We start from the raw sequence: 16,656 nt of genomic DNA, 5'->3' as shown, positions 1-16,656 counted from the left end.
TGTGCTTAAGGAAATAAAAAAATTTTATTTGAAGAAAGAAAATATCCCACTAAGGAATAAAAGGCATTGTTTATTCACAAAAAAGGCAAGAAAATGGGAAAATAAAGAAAAGGCAAAATAGTAAAAGAAAAAAATATGGCCCAATAGCAAAAATGTGAAGAGAGGAAGATGTAGAAGTTCAAGGAGGGTTTAACCCTATTGGACTAAGTTGATATCCTACCCAACCCTAAACCTATATTACAATCTCAAAAGTCCTTTGTTATTCCCAACCGAGTGTGGCCATTATAGCGGTGATTGAAAAATAGAGGTAAGCCTATGACATGGTACTTGTTAGCATGGAGAATTTCTTGACAGAGAATGTTTGCACTTAAAATTCCTTGTTGTGTGATTAGTAACAAGGTGTGTGAAATCTTCTATCTTGGAAGAAGGTATGTGAACAAATTGAGGTAGGTGATTTTTTCATCTTTCGCACAATGAGATAAAAAGGGTATAACTTGGTTGTTATTAACAAGTGAGTCATTTCTATAGTGTTAGTGGTTTTTGGATGGTTTCTCCTCAAAGTGTAATGCATCTTTCAAATATTCCATTTTATTGATTGGTGTTGTAAAAACCATTTTGCCCATGTACAAAGAGCCTTTTTTTGTAGCCATCAAGTCTAAGTCATCATGACCATTAGGTGATAGAATAAGGGCATACATATGAAATTGTCTAATAGAAAAGGGTGGTGTTCTTGAGGACAAGGAAAGTTTTAAGTTGCGGTTGTTGATGAGTGGTGATTTTACCACTCATTTGCACCAAATATTTGTGCGCACTCACATGCTTTGTATAAAAAAAATTAGACATCATCATGATTTAAATGCACTAATAGCCACCTTTTACAGGTATATTATTGAGAAGGTGAAGAGATATGGATCACATCTAAAAAGGGGTTAAATGGAAGAAAAAGGAGTGTAGCTAAAACTTGGAGTAGTTCCACCTCAGTTACCATAATTGTGGTACTCAAGCCGTGGTCGTGGTGATTTAAGATGGTCTGCACAACGCCATTATGGAACACAACTGCGGTCATGTAGCTGCAGTTGTGTTCAAACCTGTGCGATCGCGGTTCAGTGGGAATGTGACCCAAGGGCAGTTTTGTAAAATCGCATAGACGAATCCCAAATAATATATAGGCAAAAACCCTTTCTTATTTTGGTAATTCTTACGTCATATATATTTTTGAATTAAAAGGAAGAAAACTTAATTGGACAAGTGTATAACTACTCTTGGAGTCTTAATTTCTTAGTAATTTTGTGAAGAATGGGTATTTTGGATAATCCTTATGGTATATATCACTTTAATTTCACCATGAGTAGCTAAGTAATTTAGTCTTGGGATTATGTTTAACTAAAGTCTAATTGTGTGTGGATGTTGTTGTGTTTCCATGGTTTTTAGTTTTGTACTATGGATTGCACCATTGGTTGGGTTAATATGTTGGAATTTGATGGTTGAAAACCCCAAATCTCAAATGGATTTGATGTGTGAATACCCAAAACTCTAAAATACCTTCATCATCCATGAATGAGGGATGAAGGTAAACTTAAGGTAACCCATAACATCCTTGAAAGAGGGTTATAACAGGGCAAGGTAATGGTGGAAAATTGAGCATGTGGTTTACTACCTTTTGCAATCTTATAAATAAGTGTATTTGAAGTATAAATCTTGTCAAGAGAAACATTCTAGAAATAGGGATGCTTGATTGAGGTTTTGGGTGATTACGAATTGCGTACTTGTTAGCTGCTCGAAAGAGCTAGTAGGTGAAATAGTTGTAGTTTTATTGAACAATTGACTACAATGACTTTTGATCTAGTCTTTACTTTGGTAAGCAACTAAGTTTTATGCTAAACCATCATCAACCCACATACTTTACCTTTAGGTAGAGATAATCCCAAGATCCTTTTAATCTTGATTTTAAATCAAATGTGTCATATTCGTGCATTGGTAGTCAAAAATCATTACAAGCCAATCCCCCCATTTATTATACATTGCTTGCTTATTATCACTCTAGGTAACATTTTAGTAATTAAAGAACCTATAGGACTTGAAATTTATAATTCGCTCCATGTGGATTCAACCCCAACTCTCGTAGGGTTATTGAGAAAAACCGCCTCACCCCTCAATCATGGGAGTGAGTTCAGTGTAATCATTCTACAACATATATTGAGTCCTTACATGGTCATGTATATGCAATATAATTATAAGATAAAAGTGATAAGAATCATACTTCAAGTGTCGACACCAAATCTATGAGCAATCTACATAAACTAGCCATATCAATGATCAAAACAGTGATAATAACAACATCAAAAACAACTTAAGTAACTGACTAGTCTGGAAAACCAAATACCTAGTCGAGCCTATCATGTACCCCTACTGCCACAGGCTTTTAAGATTCAATCAACATATAACACACCATAAGACATAGTCATCACCGATACCTATGAAGCCACTTCTATATACGTTGATAGATATAGGTGCATACTAGTGATAGATAATACAAATGTAAGAATAAATGCACAAGAATCCACAATACAATAATTGGTCCAAGTATCGTTATATCATCATCTTAACAATCATCATTGTAACTATCATCATCATAACCATCATTATTATAATCATCCTTCTGCCTTCCCGGGTATATATATAATCACCATACATAGGGCTAAAAGGACTTGAACTGGTACATATACATAGAGGCATATCAATATAATTATCATTCAGTTTTGTCGAGTATGGTACATATACATAGAGGCACATTAATATATTTAGCATTCGGGCTTGTCGAGTTTATCATCATAATCATCCTCCAGCCTCCCCAGGTATATATATCATTAGAATGTCCTCCATCCTTTTTGGGTATCAATGTCTTTATCATAATATCCTTAGTACGGTTCTTAGGGTGACAAGTTACCCCTAGATTACCCTTCACTTGGCGTAACACATAAATAACTGAATAAAATGTATAAATACAGAGAAACAAAGTGGAAGGTAACTCTATTATGAATTCGCTCGATATAAAACTGAATTCATAAGGTTACAACTCTACTTTTCATCAAATAAAAACTCAATACATCAACTTCTACTATAATATATTAGAACTATTAGTGCACATGGTGTGTGCTACCATTGTGGGTCATTTTGTGATTGCAGGTGATGTGCCCTTAGGTGGTATATTGTATGCTTTATTTTCTACATTACTCAGTAGGCCTATGTTACCTATTATGTACAAGTGGATAGTACTTACTCCTATTGTACCCTTCTGGTGCAGATTCAGGTTCCGGTGAGCCCCACATTGCTTGACTTAGGTGATTGATAGAGTTTTTAAGGTAATTGATGATTTTCAGGTGTCTGGATGTCTTCTACTACCTTTATTTATAGATTATGTCTTTACTCTTTTTAGAGACAGAGTTTCTCTTTTATATTCGAACATCTTATGTATTTTCTTGGATTTGAGTTGTACTGGATATATTTTTATACTGTTGACACCTGATTTTGGGAGTTATGCTGGCATTGTTATTTTTCTTTTAACATTTGTTATGCTTGTATGGCTCAACTTCTTTTTAGAAGCCTTGCTTTTAGGTTATTTTTGTCTTTTTTATCTTGTGTATTGGTTTGTTTGATAGGATTTCTTTTTAACGTTCACCATGATAACTGCCATCATGACCTATAGATTTTAGGTCATGACTAATTGGTACCAGAGAATCAAAGTTTCATAGGTATCAATGGTGTAAGAATGTGATGTCTAATAGAGTCTCGTGAATTTGTACGTAGACGTCTGTATCTTTCTTTAAGAGGCTCTAGGGTGTCTTAGGGACCTTTTCTTATTTTATTTTGTATTGTGTGAAGTTCTTTCATAGCTTTTGTTCGGAGTTATTTTTCACTCTTTCTGCACAGATGATATTGACTAGGTCTCATAATGTTAGAGATATAGAGCCTTCTCCTAGAGAGTGAGACTCTAGTCATGGACAAACTCTATGGAGTGGGGGGCCTATGGATCAACCACGCCTAGAAAGAGTTCTAGGGGACTCTCCCCTGAACCTTGTGTGGAGTAGGTTAGAGGTATAGTTTTAGTTACTATTTCTCAGAGTTCGTATGCCTAAGTTTTGAAGGGATTATTGGTGCGGTTGTTGACCTGCTTAGAGGGTTCTCTATTAGTTATGTTGGGTGCTCCTATAGCTCCCATTATGCATCCTCATGTGGAACCTACTTCTATTTTGGGTACTCCTCAAACAAAAAATATTATTTATTATTCTATACAAATAACTGAGTTTGTTGCACTGGTATTAGGAGTTCAACTTTCATCTATGTTACCTCCTTAGATAAGATCTGATCCCTCCAGATTCACGATGCCTTCTCTTGTTGCTAGTACAGTGATGTCTTTTAAAAATTAGAAGAGGTTTGAGATATTTACTTATTTATGTCCGCCCAGATTTGGTGGTGCTATTGGTCTATATGCCTACGAGTTCTTGATTGATTTTTGGGAGAAATTGTGCAACTTAGGTTATCTTGAGTTGCATGGAGTGGCTTATACGACATATCAGTTCAGAGATATTCATAGAGGTTGTTGGTGGTCATTTGTCTATTGTAGACCTCTTGATGCTTCTGAGTTGACTTGGGAGTAGTTTACTATTTCCTTTTTGGAGAGATTTATGGCTTACAGTTTGAGAGATCAGATATGTAATGAGATTGATCATTTGGAGAATGGCGCCATAACTATTGCAGAGTATGAGGCATGCTTTCATGCCAAGTCCAGATATTTTTATGCCAATATTTCCGCCGAGTCTGAGACAATTCAAAAATTTGTGAAGGGTTTATATGTTTTCCTTCAATTGGCTACTTCTCAGATGGTTATATTTGAAGAGTCTTTTTAGAGCATTGTGGATCATGCTAAGATGATAGAGGGAATTCTTAAAGCATAACAGGGAGGAACAAACAAGGTTCATCATTTTTGGAAGTTTAGAGGTCAGGCTCCCCGTGGTAGAAATTTTAGAGGTTCTAGCATCAGGGTAGGCCAGTACATGTGGCCTTACAAAGCTTAAGTGGTGGATCTTCTGGTTTAACGGTGTAGGAGGGACACTAGGGCAAGGTTAGAGTTTGCTATATTTTTTATGATACCGGCCATTTGGCCAAGGTGTGTCCCTGTCGTGTGATTTGAGCTATTCCTATTCAGATGTGAGAGGTAGGGGTACTACAAAAGATGCAAGAGTAGAGGTAGTAGAGCCCATGGTGGCAGTCGTGAGGCTACTCAACTAGTTGGTGGTCATGGTTAGTGTTATGCTATACCCTCCATGCTAGAGGCTGAGGGTTTTGATGTGGTGATCACATGTATCGTTCCCATTTGTTTCAGATATGCATCTCTATTTTACTATGGGTTTTGATTTTGTTAGTGTGACTCTTGCGGTGCCTATTGACAGTCCTAAAGAGCGCATTCAAGTATATGTGGTCTACCAATTAATGTAGTGGCCTTAAAGAAAGCCGAATATCGATCCCATGGGAACTTATTCTAACAACTATTCGATTTCAGTTCACAATTTAGATTCTATTGGTGCAAGAGAAACCAAAAATAAAAGAGTTTAAAAGTTGTAACTAATTGTAAAGTAAACAGTGTGTAAAATAAAGGTCATGAGACAATCAATAGGATAAAGCCAAAGGTTAGAGCACTTGAACAATCATACTATGTTATTTAACTTCATTCGTTAATTTGCTTATTTTGGTAGTTGATTCGTAGGGTTAATTGAATGATCATGGTCTCCCGACCTATAACGCCCCGAATCTGGTATTCGAAATGCAACACGGTGCTCTTGACCCCAAAGGACCACAAGCTAACCCATGACTGATATTTGTACCTGTATACTGCATGATATACTATATAAATGCGGAAATAAAGACTGAAAGGCCATAAGGTTCAAAACTGAGACATGATAGCTAATAAAACATAAAATCTGGATGGGGTGTGAAATACCCAAAACAACTGAAATAAACTGTCTGAACATACTGTAGTATGAAAAGTCTCTAACTGACTAAACTGTTTGAGTAAGGAGTTGATGGGACATGTCCCCAACTAACTCCAACTAATAAATTAATTAATGAGATAATAAAGTAATGGTCATGTCCTTGAAGGATGAGGACTCACTGCTAACTCTGATTTCTGAGACTGGAATGCTACTGATGCTCTGGAGCTCGTGTTTCTAAACCTATGGTATAAAAAATAATAGCACAAATGCGTCAGTATATTTGAATGTACTGGCATGCATGTGAAGTAGTCTGAATGCAAAAGGGTTCACATGTATGAACTATACTAACTGATTGCATAACATGAACGTGAGAATACATGCATGACTACATAATAACTATAACTGAGTTTCTAATAACATTATTACTGATTCTGAGTACTGATAACATGAGATACCGATATATGTATAACTTAATTAACTGATACTGAGCGACTGTATCGAACATTCTAGGTTTTGATGGAACTAACTGAGTTCAGTACTGTTCTTAGTTGACTATATTTAAAGTCCTAAATTCTATAGAACTATCTGAGTTCTATTACTGACACTGAATGACTGTATCTAACAGTCCTAATTAGTTATTGAAACCATGGAAAGTAGTCATCTAACTGACAAACCCCTAATACGCCATTATGGCTAAATTGGGATCCAATCTTTAAACTCTATTGGAAGGGTATGAATACCACGCCACTGGTAAGGACAATCAGTGAGTAACCCTCATATAACAGGTAACTCTAGTGAGAATGGTGGGAACCCTAATATAACAGGTTAGGCTGCCTCATCTGCCCTTATATAATAGGCTATGATGTCTCAACCTACGCTGACTATGCAGTTCAAGAATACAAGGATTTCTTCTAAGAATCACACCCTCATATTAAAGGTGAGTTCCCATCCTTGGACTCGCTCGGTGCTAATTTCTGATCCTATCTGGGTAGACACTGAACATGATTAACTAAACTGGCATGACTGAGTTAACTGAGTTTTGTTGACTGACTGAATATTACTGAAATTACTGAATTTCTGAGGTTTCTGAGATTACTAAGTTTACTGAGTTTTCCCGAGTCACATTAATAACTGAATTTCAATGAACATAGCTCGACTGAGAGTATCTTTAAATCATGACACTGGCTCTAGTCACACAACTAATTATCGGGTACAAGTACCCCCAGGACTCGATAGTATGAAAATGACAAAGCATGACTTTCTTCAATACATGACCAACATTAACAATCCATAATATAATAAGATGGGGATTTCATGGAGTACAAGTGCTAAAGCACCACAATGGCCACACATATATCCATAATTCATTGACTAAGACATTTCATCAAACACTTAACATGCCTAAACTTGTACATGAATGGGGATTTCATATTATCATACCACAATGGTACTTTTCCTTCATATAAGCATTTAATCAAACACATGGGAAGCATGCTTTCGTTAAAGAATCATCAACGCATCTAAAAATCATGGATATATCCATCAACATGTAAATTTAAGGGTTTAGCACAATTATTATGCAAATGATGACATCCTAGGGTCAATAATTGGAATATGTAATTTCAAACATGAACCAAAACCCCACAACATCATGAACATGAATTTCAATTCAATTTAAATCATGAGTATTCATACATACACAAATATAGGATTTTGAAAAGAGATTCTTGAGCTTCGTGCGTGGAAGGGACCTATGAATCAACACATGACATACCTAGGTTATGAGTTTCTTGATGTTCTTGGACTTGAAGAACTTGAATCTCTTAGTTTCTTGAAGAAGTATTTGGATCTTGTTCTTGGGGATTATCTTTCTGAGGAAACCCTAATTTGATGTGGTGATTAAATAATGAACTTATGAGCCTCGATCTGATATTATTAGGGGTTAAAATGGGTGGAAAAAGACCCAAATACTGATTTAAAATAATTTTAAAAAATCTAAATAAAGTATGCGATGGTGGGTACGATGGTCCATCGCTGGGTCGATGGTCCATCAGTCCTGACCGTCGCACCTGTGTAGAATAGGGGTTTACTACCTCTCTTGCGATGGCTTGGATGACGGTTCGTCGCTAGCTCAATGGTTCGTCAGCTTGAGTTGTCTCTCTTAGGAAGAAGGGAGTCTCACTGCCTTACTGCAATAGCGTGGGCGATGGTCTGTCACTAGATCGACGGTTCATCGGCTCTTGATAACGCTCAATCTACAGCTCTCGTGGGAGTGTAAAGCGGTCGTTAGCAAATATAGAACCCAACCTGGGTTGGGTATCGATCCCACAGAGAATAGCTTGGCCAACAAGCAAGAGAAATTACTAGACTTTTAGTGCAAGTCTCGTAGGAAAGGGGGGATTGTAGTATGTAACCAAAACAAGAATGTAAGAACTGAAAATAGCAAAATAAAGAGAGATTGTCACGTGTGTTGTAAACAATGAGAATTGAGGCGTTGGGGTTATGTCCACCTTCTGAGGTATACGTCTCTATTGGCTATGAGTGTGTAGAGTCTTGACATGTAATTGCTTATAGAGAATTGTAGTCGATGGTAAATCCAAGCGTCTCTCGACCTAAACAAGGACTATTTCACTTTAACTCTCTCGAGCTTAAAGCGTGACTAACGGTACGAATTCTCCAAGAAGTTAGTCCAGGTACGGCACTAGCTTTTTAATAGGAAAGGGTGTCCTACTACCTTGACATTATCTCTTTTCCAGACAAATAACTTTTCTCTCGAACAAGTCAGATGTTAGACTGGCGTTGGTCTATGCGTCTTCTTTTCTAGACAAATAACCTTTCTCTCGAACAGGTTAGATGTTAGAATGGCGTGTTCTTGTGTTTGAACCGCAAAGAATGTAGATTTAAGATGAAGAGAATAATGATATAAGCAATATACTTGTCTTGAACTCACAAACTCATAGCTATAGATAGTAACTCATTCGGCTTCCATAACCCCAACTAAGAGATTTAGTTACCCGTGAATGCGAAGGATATCACGTTTTGCATGGTGGATGGCGTGAATAGTAGGTGTTTGGCGTGTGGTTTTAGTGATTCCGTAGCAAGTAACGATTCTCTTGTTGTGGAATTTAAGAGTAGAAGAATGAAGAATTGAGAATGGGTTGTAGGAAGATGTCTTAATTGTAAGGAGATGAATGAATTGTCAGAATGTCTCCCCCCCCCTTTAAAATCTCTAACATGATAGGGTATTTATAATACTCCTATCCTACTCCTACTAAACTAATAAAATAAATAACCAAATCCTAATATACTAATGAAATCCTTGACCCAATTGTACTAGGGTAAGGTTACAAAATTATAATCCAAATAGAATGATGAAACACATAACCTAATTGCACTAGGTTAATGTATTATGGCAAAAATCCAGCTTTGTGTCTGTAAGTCCCAAAGTCTTCAGAAATGCTGTTTTAGCCCGGGACAGATTTTCCATGCAGCAGATTTAGTCCTTTATGCGTCCAGCTCCTTTCCATCTCGTTTGTGAGCTTTCTTTTGCGTCAAGTAAGCCATAAATTGCTGTATTTTGCATCATTTATACCTGAAACTTTCCTAATCACATTTGTTAGCTCATTTACAGGAAAAAGGACTAAAAGTGTACGAAATAGATAATTAGTTCTCGAAACTAGGCTAAAATATGGGCAAAATATATTGATATAGGTGCGTAATTTCGCCTATCATCAGCTCTCACCATCGCACCTAGGCTATTTTGACTGCCTTTTGTATTTCGGCCATAACTTTCTCTTCCGATGTCAGATTTTGATGAAATTGGTATCCTTGGAAAAATAATTAAATTTCCCTAATGATAAAAAGTGAAATATTAAAATTCCACATGTACAAAAATGGATTTATATTTTAAAGCAAGTTTCTAACATTCTTAGGATAATTTTAAGCTAGGTAGAAGTGCGAGGTATTACAATATCTCTCCCTTGAGAATATTCATCCTTAAATGAGACTAAGTGAGAGGGGAGAAGTAAAACTGACGTAAATGCCAAACATGAATAACTAGAACATGATCTCATGACTGACATGACTGATAACTAAATATATCATACCGAACATACATATCTGATGCATGTATAACTGATTTATGAATGCATGACTAAGGGTTCTGATGAACTAAGGTACTCACAATTAGAATGCATGTCTGATGCATGATTATATAACTGATCTGGTACATGAATGCATGATTGAAGATGTAATGGTATTTAATACCAAGTTTATAAGGGAATTTTGTACATAAAATGGATATCATGTTTGTCACTAAAATCTAAACATAAAACTAAAAAACTTTAGGACATCTGTTACCTTGAGCTTGATTTGAGTTAGCAGAGAAGCGGTGAGGATAATTGGTATGCATGTTTTCTTCTACCTCCCAAGTAGCTCCCTCAACAGACTAATTTCGCCAAAAGAACTTTGACTAGAGGGACTTTTTTGAACCTCCTTTATAGGAAAGATCCTTAGATAGACATAATCACCAATCACAAACTCGAGATCCTTTTTGTGCACGTCTGCATAAGACTTCTGTCTTATCTGAGTAGCCTGGAGTCTTTCTCTGATCAACTGGGCTTTCTCTAAGGCATCAAATACCAAGTCAGGCCCTATGACTAAGGCCTCAATATCTTTAAACCAACAAACTAGAGATTTATACCTTCTACCATAGAGAACTTTGAATGGATCCATCATTATACTAAAATGATAGTTGTTTTTGTATGCAAACTCAATCAAAGAAAAGTGGTCATCCCAACTACCCTTGAAATCAATTGCACACGCTCACAGCATATCTTCTAAAGTATGAATGGTCCGTTCTACTTGACCATCTTTCTAAGGATGAAAGGTTGTACTGAGATAAACTTGGGTACCAAGACCCTTTTGGAATACTTTCCAAATATAAATGGTGAACTGGGTAACTCTGTCTGAGATAATAGTTAACGGAACATCGTACAATCTGACCAAATCCTTGATAAAGAGTTTGTCGTAATCCTCAGCTGAATAAGAGGTATGGACTAGAAGAAAATAAGCTAACTTGGTCATCCTATCTACAATGAACCAAACGAAATCATACTAGCAACGAGTACGAGGTAAACCCATCACAAAGTCCATGCTCACTTCTTCCCACTTCTAAGCAGGAATACTAAACTCCTACATGGACCCACTAAGCTTCTGATGCTCTTTCTTAACCTTCTGACATATAGAGCATTTTGCCACAAAAATATTTCCCACAAGTTGCGGTACATCTTTGTGGCCCCTAGATGAATAGAGTAGCGCACACCATGCGCTTCTGCCAGAATTTTCTGCGTTAAGTCATCTACACCTAGACACACAGATGATCCTAACAACATAGAACACTATCTCCCCCTTTGGAGAAAACCTCTACTTTCTGATCCTTGACTGACACTTTCAAGTTGACTAGACTGGGATCTCTATCTTTCTTTTATTTCACCTCAAAAACAAGATATGATTCTGAACTACTCTGAACCCATATGTCACCCTCCTCTGAATTGACTAAGCGAACGCCTATTCTGGAAAGTTGATGGATTTCCTGAGCTAATTTCTTCTTACTATCCTCAACATGAGCAACACTACCCATAGATAGTCTACTAAGAGCATCAGCCACTATATTGGCCATGCCCGGATGATAAAAGAGACTCATGTCGTAATCTTTCAAGAGCTCTAACCACCTTCTCGTACAAAGATTGGGATATTTATGAGAGAATATCTACTTAATGCTCTTATGGTCTGTGAACACATCGACATGAACTACTTATGGATAATGCCCTAAAAATATTCAAGGCAAATATTATGGCTGCTAACTCAAGATCATGAGTAAGATTGTTCTTTTCATAGGGTTTAAGCTATCTAGAGGCGTAGGCTATGACCTTACCATTCTGCAAGAGAACACAACTAAAACATACTCTGGATACATCACAATACACTCCGAACCCATCAAAACCAGCTAGAAGATCCAAAATTAGAGATGAGGTGAGTCGAGTCTTCAAGTTTTGAAAATTCTTCAAGCAAGGATCTTACCACTAAAACTTGACTTTCTTCTGAGACAATGTGGACATAGGGGATGCAATAGAAGAAAATCCCTCAAAAAACCATCAATAATAGCCATCCAAACCCAAGAAACTCCTAATATCTTATTAAGAGACAGGTCTCAGCCAGTTTCTTACTGCTTTGGTTTTTTCAGGATCAAGCCTACTGCCATCACCGGAAATGATATGACCAAGGAATAGTACTGACCATAGTCAAAATTTTCACTTACTAAATTTGGCAAACATATGATGATCTCTGAGAGTTTGAAGTACTATTTTGAGATAGTCTGCATGATAATGCTCACTGCGAGAATAGATGAGAATGTCATCTATGAAGACTATGATGAACATGTCCAAGTACTGCTTGAACACCCAATTTATCAAGTTTATGAAAGCCACTGGGACATTAGTAAGACTAAAGGACATGACTAGGAATTCAAAGTGACCATACCAAGTACGGAAGGCTATTTTTGAAATGTCACATTCTCTAACTCTGAGTTGATGGTAGCCTGATCTGAGGTCTATCGTAGAAATATAGCTAGCACCCTAAATTTAGTCAAGAAATTCATTGATTCTGGGATGAGGATACTTCTTCTTGACCATGACTTTATTAAGCTGACAGTAATTAATTCACATTCTAAAAGAACTGTCTTTCTTGCGCATGAATAAGACTGGTGCACCCCACAGGGACACGTTAGGTCTGATGAATCCCTTATATAGGAGATCCTTAAATTTCTTTTTTAATTCTATGAGTTTTACTGGTGCCATTATATATGGAGGAATCGATATAGGTTGAGTATATAAAGGAAGATCAATGTCAAAGTCTATTTCCCTTTGGGGAGAAATTCCTGGAAGATCTTCGGGAAAGATACCTAAATATTCATTCACGACTGGGACTGTATCAAAACTGGAAGTTCTAAAACTAGTGTCCTTAACTCAAATAATATGATACACACATCCCTTAGATATTATTTTTCTTACCCGAAGGTAGGAAATAAGCTGACATCTGAAAACTGAAGTGCTGCCCCTCTACTCTAGGACAGGTTCATTTGGAAATTGGAACTGGACTATTTAGTTTCTGTAGTCTAATGTGGCTTAGCATGAATGAAGCTAATTCATGTAGAGAATGACATCAAAATCAGTCGTCTCTAATTTGACTAAGTCTACTGAAGTGACTTTCTAAAATATCATAATCGGGTAGTTCCTGTATATCTGTAGGGCTATGATGGTTTTACCTACTAGGGTTGAGACTGAAAAGGGCTTTGCTAGAATTTCATCACTGACTCCAAAATCAACTGCTATAAATGGATTAATAAAAGACAAAGAACCTCCTGGATCTAGTAAAGCATAAACATGCACATGAAAGATCTGTAACGTACCAGTAACCATATTAGGAGAATTTTCTTAATCTTGTAGGGACTAGGAGCATAAATTTGATTTGGGCATTGCCCACTAGTAGCACTGGAGGTGTCACCCTATTGGTTTGGGCGACCGGACTGAGCGGAGGAACGGTTCTGCTGAACCTGAGGACCTGGCTGAGGACAGTCTCTGACTCTGTGGCCTGGCTTGCCATATTCAAAACAAATACCACTGCCAGCTCTGTAAATACCCTGATGGTTTTTGCCACAAGTCTGGCAAAGAGGATAGGTGCAGACACTGCTAACACTGCCTTGAGACTTAGATCCTGGCGCTCTATCTCTATTACCATCCCTAAACTTAGTAGTTGGAGCACTAAATGAAGAAGGAGATGGAATACTTAACACTTTGACTGTCATGATACCCTACGTGAGGTTGATAAATTTTAACACTTTAGATTCTCTTAAATCTAGGGAAAGAATCTATCCAAGAATATAGTAGCAAACTCCTCCCACTCAATAGGCCCTGCATCTACAACCCTCAGTAACTTTCACTATTTGTACAAAGCGTGAGAAATATCCTACAACTGATATGGAGCTAGCTTCGAACTCTTACTAGTAGTAACCCCCATAATATCCATAACCTTCTAAACCTGATTGATGAATTCTTGAGGGTCCTCATTTGACGTAGACCGAAAAAAGATCTCAGGATTCATTCAGGTGAAGTCTCGAATCCTGCCTGCAACTAAATTGGCCACTGGGTTTGCTGGAACGATAGTTGGTCATTCATTCTGCTCAACAAATGACTGAGCAAGAGTAGTGAATACATATCTGAACTCTGCATGAGAGACATGTTTGCCCAAAGGATCTTCAGGCTGAGGGGTTGGCTGATTCCTATTTCTTCTTTTAGGAGGCATGTTTTGTAGACGAAAGGATGAAATAGATAATACCAGACTAAGAGCTTTACTGGAGATGATGCTCACTGGCATGACATAAATAATAAAAGAAGAGAAATTATTCCTGAAACATCTTATAGCCTCCAGCACATAAATGTGGCTTGCAACACACCCATGTACAAGACTCTACTAGATGCGGCTTTTAGACTTTCTAGGACTCTATTGAACCTTATGCTCTAATATCAAGTTTATAATGTCCCATTTCTGGTACCCAGAGTGATACACGATGCTCATGACCCTGAAGGACCACAAGCTAACCTATGACTGATATATGTACCTGTATACTGCATGATATACTGTATAAATGCAGAAATAAAGGCTGCAAGGCCATAAGGTTAAAAACTAATACATGATAACAGATAAAACATAACATCTGGATGGGGTATAAAATACCCAAAACAATATAAATAAACTGTCCGAACATACTGTAGTCTGAAAAACCTCTAACTGACTGATCTGTCTGAATAAGGCATTGATGGGATATGTCCCCAACTAACTTCAACTAATAAATTAATAAATGAGATAATAAAGTAATGGTCATGTCCTCGAAGTATGAGGACTCACAGCTAACTCTGACTGCTGAGACTGAAATACTACTGATGCTCTGGAGCTCATGCTTCTGAACCTATGGTATAAAACACCATAGCATAGAAGCGTTAGTACATTTAAATGTTCAGGTATGCATGTGAGGTAGGCTAAATGCAAAAGGGTTCACATGCATAAACTATAATAACTGACTGCATAACATGAACATGAGAATACATGCATGACTACATAAAAACTATAACTGACTTCGTGATAACATGATTATTGAGTCTAAGTACTGATAACATGAGATACTGATATCTATATAACTAAAATAATTGATACTAAGCGATTGTATCTGATAGTCTAGGTGGAGTTCTATACTGTTCTGAGTTGACTGTATCTGCCAGTCCTTAATTTGGTAGAACTATTTGAGTTCTATTATTGAGACTGAATGACTGTATGTAACAGTCTTGATCTATAGTTAAAACTGTGGGAGGTAGTCATCTAATCAATATATCCCTAATACGTTATAATGGCTGAGTTGGGATCCAATATGTAACCCTAAATAAAAGGGTGTCAATACTGCGCCACTGGTAAGGAAAATCTATGAGTAACCCTCATATAACAAGTAAATCTAGTGATAACGGTGGGAACCCTCATATAACAGGTTAAGACACCCCATCTTCCCTCAAAAAATAAGCTATGATGTCTCAACCAATGCTGGCTACACAGTTCTGGAATGCAAAGATTACTTTTAAGAATCATACTTTCATATAACAGGTGGCTTCCAATCCTTGGGTTCACTTGATGCTAATTTCTACTCCCATATGGATAGACACTGAACATGATTAACTAAAATGACTAGACAGAGTTAACTGAGTTTTATTGACTGATAGAATACTACTTAGATTACTAAATTTTTGAGGTTTCTAAGATTACTGAGTTTTCCTGAGTCACATGGCTGACTGAATTTCTATGAACATGACTCGACTGAGAGTTTTTTTATATCAATACACTGGCTCTGGCCACATATATAATTATTTGGTACAAGTACTCCTAGGAATCGATAGCATGAGACTAACAAAGCATGTCTTTCTTGAATACATGACCAATATCGACAATCCATAATATAAATAGATGAGGATTTCATGAAGTGCAAGTGCTAAAGCACCACAATGGCTACACATATATCCATAATTCATTGACTAAGATATTTCATCAAACACTTATCATGCATGAACTTGTACATGGATCAGGATTTCAAATTATCAAACTAGAATGGCACTTTTCCTTGACATAGGCATTTAATCAAACACATAGGAAGTATGCTTTGGTTATATAATATTCAACAAATCTAAAAATCATGGATACATCCATCAATGTGTAAACATAAGGGTTCATCATAATTATTATGAAAATCATCAAATCCTAGGGTCACTAATTGGAATAAGTAATTTAAAGCATGAATAAAAACCCCACAACATCATGAAAATGAATTTCAGCTCAATTTATATCATGAAATTTCATACATACACAAATCTTGGATATTGAAAAGAGATTCTTGAGCTTCATGGGTGAAAGGGACCCATGAATCTACACATGACATACCTGGGCTGTAAGTTTCATAAAGTTCTTGGACTTGAATATCTTAGTTTCTTGAAGAAGGATTTGGATCTTGTTCTCGGGGATTATCTTTGAGAGGAAACCCTAATTTGATGTTGTGAATGAATAATGAACT

Source organism: Capsicum annuum, chromosome 6, assembly GCF_002878395.1.
Source record: "Capsicum annuum cultivar UCD-10X-F1 chromosome 6, UCD10Xv1.1, whole genome shotgun sequence".
NCBI lineage: Eukaryota > Viridiplantae > Streptophyta > Magnoliopsida > Solanales > Solanaceae > Capsicum > Capsicum annuum.
Note: the sequence above shows the minus strand (reverse complement) of the source record.